The 8,387-nt window shown below is 40.8% G+C and overlaps 1 protein-coding gene across 3 annotated transcripts in view; it reads left to right on the forward strand.

Annotated features, from left to right (window-relative positions):
• LOC138136305 (heterogeneous nuclear ribonucleoprotein C) overlaps nt 1–8,387 on the forward strand; it is a 226,195-nt gene that overhangs the window by 12,183 nt on the left and 205,625 nt on the right. Inside the window, exon 1 of one of the 3 annotated variants that reach the window (XM_069055477.1) lies at nt 6,934–6,952. The exons of the other annotated variants lie outside the window; for them this stretch is intronic. The gene's annotated coding sequence lies outside the window, so the exon portion shown is untranslated. Of the gene's footprint in view, nt 1–6,933; nt 6,953–8,387 lie in introns of those variants that run through there. 3 annotated transcript variants of the gene reach the window in all.

Consider the following 8,387-nt stretch of genomic DNA (forward strand, 5'->3'; position numbering starts at 1 on the left):
TTCATAAGAATTTTATGACGTCACGTGACGACGATGATTTCCGGAATGGCATTTACATAAATAATGCTCCGGGTAGGGTCTGTTCCACGGGAGTCTCCATCTGGAAGTAAAAGAAACATAATTAATGTCTGGAATTGCTCCAAATATGCGCATATTTATGCACAACATTTTTATAATATACGCGCTACTTTTATCATATTTGAAACAAGTACCTATCGGGTATTCATTTAAATTTATTCTCAAAGTAGGCGTTGAAGAGTCGATTGTGAACGTACCATGCGTCACTCTGCAAAATAAAAACACAAACAACGCAACGCAACAGCTGATCCAATTCGTAATCTGTACTCAGTGGTGCGTTCACAACTGACTCTGCAACGCCTGCTTTGAGGATAAATTTAAATGAACACCTGATATTATTGATGCAGTGTACTTTCAGCGTTAAAAATACTTCACCTAATGACATTTTATTTCGTAATCTATACATAAGTACATACAAGGTGGCCCAACCAAAAGGAATGTGCAAGATCTTCTTATTCTTCTTCGATCTTCGTTATTAAATTTTTTTGAGATCAGCAAAGATTCTTAGTTTTTGGAGAATGAGCGTCTGCTTTTTTCGGAAGAAACCGGTTTTGAACCGGTTTATAACCGGTTTTGGAACCCATCGCGCCGGTTCGGTTCTTCCCCCTTAACCGTTTTTTGACAGGTCCGGCGAGATTTAGTACCACATCCAAAGAAATTGGTTTGATTTGTGCGTGTTCGTGTCCCACCCAGCGCCCATCACTCGTTCTTACGTGTCCTCAAGACAGGAATCGATACTGTAAATAGATTCATTTCTGGCATGGTTTCCAGTCGTTCTTTTCCTTGTCCCCGTACAAGACAAAGCAGGACGGAATCCATAAGCATGTCATGATACGTTTCGGATTTTCGAAGGTGGCTTACGGTTTCCAAGTAGCGAAGATTCAACACACGCAAGGATAAGATAAGCTGATAACACAACCATGATTCACCCTTAAACATACAAGGGAGATCGCTCAGGCACGATATACCCCTGAACAGCCGTGGCGGCGGCCAGGGCTGGCTTTGTTTGCCTTTTCATATGATAAACCCGATTACCGCCCCGAAAATCGCCTCCTCGCTCGTCCTAGCTGATGGCACAAGTCGCCGGGAGCGGTGCCACTCTCGACGGCGCTCACCAGATCTGGTGACAGGGGGTGGTGCGCCCCGATCAAGGCCGATAATTGTCCTGAAAAGTGTTTGTCGCAATTTAATGCGACAGTCGGACCGTAAATTTCAACCGGAACTATTCGGTTCCTGCTATATTGCTTTGCTAATGCAATAGTGCTCGCGAGTTGATTTATTGGATTTTTCGGTGGTGACTGTCAGCAGCAGTGCAAACTTCTACGATATGACGGTTTCCACATTATAATTTCAATTTCACATGCGAATGCGATATAAAAAACAATAGTAGGGATGTCGGGGCGAGGTTTTTGTTAACTTTCCGAATTGCTTCCACAAGGGTGAACGTGCAGTTTCTCCCATTGAAAATTATTTTTCGACACTGAAACCTCTTGCTTTGTCTGCGGAGATGCCTTTGTCCGGAGCAAATCTGCAAATTAACAAATGGAATTACACTTGATTAAAACAGTTTGTCTCGGATAAACTGTTCTAGTTGCATTTGTCTTTGTGCGTCTGAATTTGCTTTAAGCAGACACACCGCACCACTCAAAAGTGCCTCAGATACGTCGGATTGCTCTAACTGCAGATTAAGCTGAAGTATTAACGTCGCTACATATTTTAAACAAAGATGTACTTATTTAGGACAAATTCTGAAAGGCTTTTAAAAAGGAAATTTAATTTTGCTCTTCACATTTTTCAATTTTAACCAGCGTTTGTGCGTCTGCGTTTAAAAATGTACAAACTGAGACAAACACATGAAATTTTCTTTATCAGTAACGTGATGTGAAAATGTCAAAATTGTCAAAACTTAACAATGGTGGTAAAGCAATCTCAATGTATTTATCAATACTAATAATGGAAATTAATATTTGTAGTAGAGGAAACTAAAAATGTCTGTCTGATGCTCGGATCACGTCTGTTGGAAAGTGGGGTTATGTCAAGATACAGATCATTCAATGTCAAAACCTCAAAATCACCTCATGTAATTCTCGCTATAAATGAGGAATCAAGGAAATGGTCACTTGGCAGTAAGAAAACACGAAAAATATCTAGGGATTACTAAAGGTAATCTTGCATTGATTAATGAAATATTTTCAAATAAAAACTAATAGGACAGCAAGGAACATAAAGTTCATAAAAATGTTTCATAGGGGATGAAAAGGCTAAAAGCATCAAAATACTTACAACACTGGCCAACATATACAACAAAATAGCACAAATAGAGCTAACTTTATTGGCGATGTTCGTCTTTGTGAGTTGTTTTCCGTTGGCTTCAATAAATCTCTCGAAACCGTTTGTTCTCAACTTTGACAAGACGACGGACGTAGCATTTTCTTTTTGAATTCTGAAATTTCGTACCCAAACTCATTTTTATAGTTACGCGCACTCAGTGTACGTCGAAAAACGTCTGCGCAAGTCGTTGTGTCAGCGAGACGTTTCTGCCAAAATGGCGCCTCCGAGAGTTGCCAACTGCGGCTGGACTTAGTGTTATCTAAAATTCCCTATCAATAACCTAGCAACTGAAAAGTTACTAGGGACTGGTCACAATCAAAATGAATAGATTTTTTAGTCATGAAACTCATATCCTCTCCACAGTTCTCAGCACCGTAATTTTTTGAAGTGAAAACTTTTTTAGACGCACCACACCGAGCACTGGATTAGTTTCATGCGACACGCTAAAATCGTCACGCTCAAATTGTCATATTTTTAAAATCTCAAAAATCTCATCCTCCTCATCAAATTTGTGTAAATAATGTTTTACCCCTTGCTTCCGTAATTCCATTTTTGTTTGTCTTTTTGCCACCTTTCCCCAATTAATATTTACTCCGCGAGCGTTGCTAACTCCTTATCCAAGCAAAAAACTGTCCATTATTCACCCCCTCCTTTGACGCGTCCGTCTCCCTGCAACTTTCGTCGGGCGCGCCTCCCCCGGGAGCGTTCGCCGTCTCCGATAAACACCCCGTTAATAAATTATAAGAATTTAATTTAATACTCGGACCGAAGACTGACTATAATATTTCACGTGCAGGTGGAGCAGAAAATGTACACATGTTTGCCAACGGCACACTAGCCGTCCGCATAAATAATGTAAGTGAGCCTCGCGAACTCGTGTACAAACTTGCTCGGATATTTACGTACAGTCGGAGTCGTTGCGAGGGTCCGGCAGGGTCAGGACTATACACCGAGATCGTCCTTCGGGACACCATCCGCTTTGATGCATTGCTCACGAATAATGCGCCGAGCAAGGAGCCGCTGCACCCCGAATAAAAACAACCTGATGCTGCTGTGATTAATGCTCCCTAGGATCTGCGGGCTTTAGCAGTCGGGTTAATTATCGGAAGGACGCGTGATAAGGGTTGTTGCCCGCCGCAAAATTTAAAACAACTGGCTGGGGCCTTCGGTGTAGAGCACGAGTGCCGCATCCATATTTGATTAGCGGTTAAAGACGCGCAACACTCTGCTTTTCTTGGCAAATGACTTGCGCCATCATCCCGAAGAGCTACGACCATTTGCAACAGTCGCAGACAGGTGACATATCGCCCTACTAAAACTCCAATCAATTTCCCAAAAAATCACCAGAATGTCAAGAACTTTGCTCCAGTCTTTCGTGCGGGATTCAGATAATGAGAAATGAGTCGATCGTGTTCCGCACTTCTTCCGGATTGGCTACGAGGGTTTATTTTCACTTGGGAGGAAGCTACTTTGCAAGAGGGGATTTTTCACGCGGAGCAAAAATTTACTGTGGGAAGGGAATTATGACGCGACATCTTGGCGGTCTTAATGAGGAGCTAAGTCAAATATCTGCGCGAACATTTCACTTTGGTTCTCTCTTTTTTGGTTAAACATGTTACGTCAGCATCCTCACTTTCGACGTTTGCTCTCTAATTAGTGGAAACACCCACTTAACGTGTGTGAGCTCGGCAGACTGTGATCAATATCCTGCTGCACAGGGTGGCCACAAGCAAGAGACGAGAACGTAGCTACACCTGGATTTAAAGGGGTGTCCTAATCCCTCTGTCTCTTGTGTAAAACTATATTAATGTTACAAAATTAAAATTAGGCTTGTTATAAGCGATTAGGTTCAATAACGAGCTGCCATGATTATGCCAGTTCTGTTCATTATAGCATCCGTCCTTGAGACTCAGCTCCGTTCGCGACACCGGCGCGGTTTAGGGAGAGCTCCAGAGATGATATATTGTGAAGCCTAAAAGCAGTCTTATCTCCAAATCTACATCTTGGAAAGCTACGGTTTTCATTGGATGTATTATTTTTGTTCAAACAGCTATAAATTGGTTAATTTTTGTAAATTTCTGGACAAAATTCCAGGGACACACTTTTCAAACCCCCTCTTAAAAAAGGCTATGAAAAATTGATTTTTTCAGATTTTTAGACACCCTTCGGCAATTTTGTGTTTTTTGGGGTTGCGCCCCCCTCTGTGGGACCGATCCGCTGTCAAGTTCGATTGTTGGGAGTCAATACGGCAAAGAGCCCTCGTCGGCATCAAATAAAAAGCGAGGATGCTTTTAAACCCGCTAGATTATTAATTAATTTTTCACCCCTAATTGCTTTCACGTGTTTTTAAATTATTACCGAATCAAGATGAACTTGTTCGTTGTGACGCACCCCAATACTGTGATGCCCTTTATGTAGTCCGCTTTGTCCGAAAAATTCGTTAAAATAACGTTAATTATCCCTGTCATCGATTCGGTAAAAAATCACCCCTCGACTCGTAAATTTTAATTAAAATGAGTAGCAATTAACACACTTTTGCAGACGACAGCGGAGTCGTCTCGAATCGGTGTTTGTTGTCAGCGGTGACCTCGTGACGCCCCGATTTGTGCCCAATGGAGCGCTCGTGGCGGCGCACGAGAGCCAAAGCCACAAACGCCGTTTGACTCTATCATATTCGATAAAATATGCAACTCCCCAACCAGGCCATCAATTTTATCGCTTCCTTTTTGTACGTAAGACAATAACACAAATTTATTGTTGACCAGCGACTGTCACGCGATTTCGCACACAAAAAATTCATTTTCTACGTAAAATCCCTCATGACGAACCGTCTAGACAACACCATCGATCACTTAATTCCGCACCCCCAGTGCAACAGTCGAGCTAATTACGACTTCACCTTCTCGTTGCAGTTTTTTGCACCACTCCCACAAATGAAATGGGCGCTGATCCCGTAATTCCTTCACGGGACCGGTGCACTTTTATTAAGCGACACATATTTTTGGAAACATTTTACGACGCAGATTATTTTCTACGTGCACGGGTAAATCCCCGAATTTATTCCGGCCGAATTTTCCAGTAAATCCCAATTTATTAGGCTAGGAAAAAACGTGGTAAATGTAACAGGTGATTAAAAGTATGCGAAAACAAAAGCATATTTGAAAGATTAAAATTTTAATTAAAGCGCAACCTTTTTCCCAAAAAAAAAATCATAAAACTGAGCTTAAGGGAATTAGGTTGGAACTGTGCGCCAGAGGGCGCGGCGGTGGGCTTCTTCATATGTAAATTTAATTTCGACGTAAGCTGCGATGGACCTGAAGGGGATCGGGTGCACAAATGTTTGGGTTTCAATGTATGAGAAGTAAATAAAGAAGAAAAGTGCAATATTATTATGACGAAAAAATAAAGATGCACGAAAGAAACAAGAACATTTAATAACATTTACGGACGTTTCCTGTAACAATTATCCCAGAATAAGTGGTAAAATGAGTTTTACCATTGAAGATGTAGCATTAATTATTAATTATTAATTAATTAATAATAGATATTTTGAAAGGTAGGCAACCAATAAAACGACTGTATATTACAAGTTAGTATACATATGTGTACGATTAAGCTCAGACAGACGTTTCAATACAACAAAAGATGAGGTAGCACTCGTGATTTGTTTTCTTGTTGATCACCCTGTATTTTTTAAATAATAGACCTAATGCGAGCAAAATTTTAATTAGACTGGATCGCGAGCTAAGAATAATTTTTAAAAAATTTGGAAAATCAATTTGAATCAGGTTTCACGTTTTCGGCAAGTAATCGCAGCGCCCGACAGCAATTAAGCCTTAATCGCGATCATTTCCGAATAAAAATGGCGCCGGCGCGCCGAAACAATTTTTCGCAATATCGCGGGAAGGATTGCGGCCGGCAACAAGGCAATAAAAGTGTAATTAAGTCTGAGGGCAATAAGCGGGTTTGCGTTATCGGGGGTGTCGGTCGGGGGCGGCCAACAAATCTTGGCTGTGTAGTTGTCGGACGCATCCTGTGTTTGGACAAGGGCCTTGTTTGTCGATGTTATATTTGAACAGCTCACGGAACACCCCGACATTTACATGTCTGCTGTATATATAACGTATAAATTAATTCGACTTAATCTATAAAGTCATAAGTCTTTTTAAGGAACGCCGCCGGAATAAAATCACTATTAATTTATGCGATTCACATTTTATGTGTTGCATAATTACACGAACGATAGAGTGGGGCTGTTAAAAACGGCTAAATGGGAACATAAAAATGATGAAACGGTGCTTTATTCATTACGGCTTTCTCGCATTTGTCCGGACTTTGTCCCCCGAATCGGACAAAAATTATTTCTCCCAACACACAAAATCAAAAAAATAATTTTTAATCGGACGCTCCTCGACGGGTCCCGCTCCCGATTCGAGCCAGATTGTTTAAGCTTGCCGGTTTTAATCGAACTTTATCTTTCCAGGTGAGTCCCGGATTAGTGCAGTTCTAATTTTCCACGCCACTGACCCATGTTTCTCCAAAGGTAATACGTTATTATTAGATCCGGTAATGCCGACAATGTCCGGAAAAATTTACGGCGGTTTTAATGTGTAAGAATGTTTAATCTTGGAAGAATTGCAAAAAAGCTAATAAAGCAGACGATAAATCATGGAAAAAACCTAAAGGAATACAAGAATAAGTAGGATAAATTCTAATTTCCGTATCCGAATGAATTACGACGTGGAATATTTTCTTTAAGGCAGTTAAGTTTTGTACGTTTCCGCAAATTGCCTCGGGGAATTATCGACATGATTATCCGTTCCTTCTCCCATTCATTATAATAAATTATTAAGATGCGAATTTTTGCCGGCAAATGCAAATTGAGGAGAGAGGCGGCGCGCCAGATAAGAAATAAAAAACGAAAGCATTTCGACAAAAATTGGAAGCACGAAGAAATTCTTTCTGACTGGAAACATTCAAATTGTTCTAACTCATCTTGCAGCCGCATCAAGAAATTCCGCTATTAGCACTTTTGCCAAGTTAGATCGTTACACATAATTAACTCAAACTTGCGAAATTACTATTTCTAATAAGCACCAGCTGTACTCGAGCTTTTATAAACTAGAATTAAAACGTAAACGTGAAATATTTAACAAACAGGCCGAGCCAGACCAGATATTAAAACCCCCGTTGACACCGCCATTCAGCCCGGGCTAATTACGATCTAACACCCCTAATCGCACTTTTCCCACAAAGAAACGGCAAAAATGGAGGCGGCGCTCTCTTTAAACGAAGAAAGGGGAGCGTAAACCATCGCCGAACGACGGAGGCGCAATAAGACGCTCGTAACGAGCCCCAAATAGGGGTTGCTGTCTTTTAATTATCTATTTTTTAATATTTAACAATAAAATTAATCGGTGGCTTAGCGGTGGGGACAGGTTTGGCCAAATCAAATAACAAAAAATGTTGCTTCTTGTATTACTACTTTTTGTACATACTGCCAGGTTCGCTGATAAGATAACGTGATGATATAGATCTTGTGTCACTCTCGGATAAAGAAGCCGTCGATTACTGAAAATTCCGTCAAAATCGGTTCAGTATTTAAAGCTAGAGGAGTGTACAAACATACAAAGAAACATACACGTTGAAAATATGTATTTCATGTAAACTTTCACCTGGAAGTGGTGTAAAAATGTCGTTACAACTCTCTACTATTGCTTTTTGTACCTGCTACTTTTTGTACATATTGCCCAGCACGCTGATAAGATAACGTGATGCTACAGATCTTGTGGCATTCTTGAGCAAACGAGCTGTCCATCACTGAAAGTCCCGTCGAAATGGATTCAGTATTTAAGACAGAAGGAGTGCACTCAAACACAGAGATGTTCACGCTTACGTACAAAAAAATGTCCCTACCACTCTCGCTACTGTTGGTTCTTGTACTGTTTCTTTTTGTACATATTGCTCAGCACGCTGAT

Source organism: Tenebrio molitor, chromosome 1 (genome assembly GCF_963966145.1).
Source record: "Tenebrio molitor chromosome 1, icTenMoli1.1, whole genome shotgun sequence".
In the NCBI taxonomy this organism is placed as follows: Eukaryota; Metazoa; Arthropoda; class Insecta; order Coleoptera; family Tenebrionidae; genus Tenebrio; species Tenebrio molitor.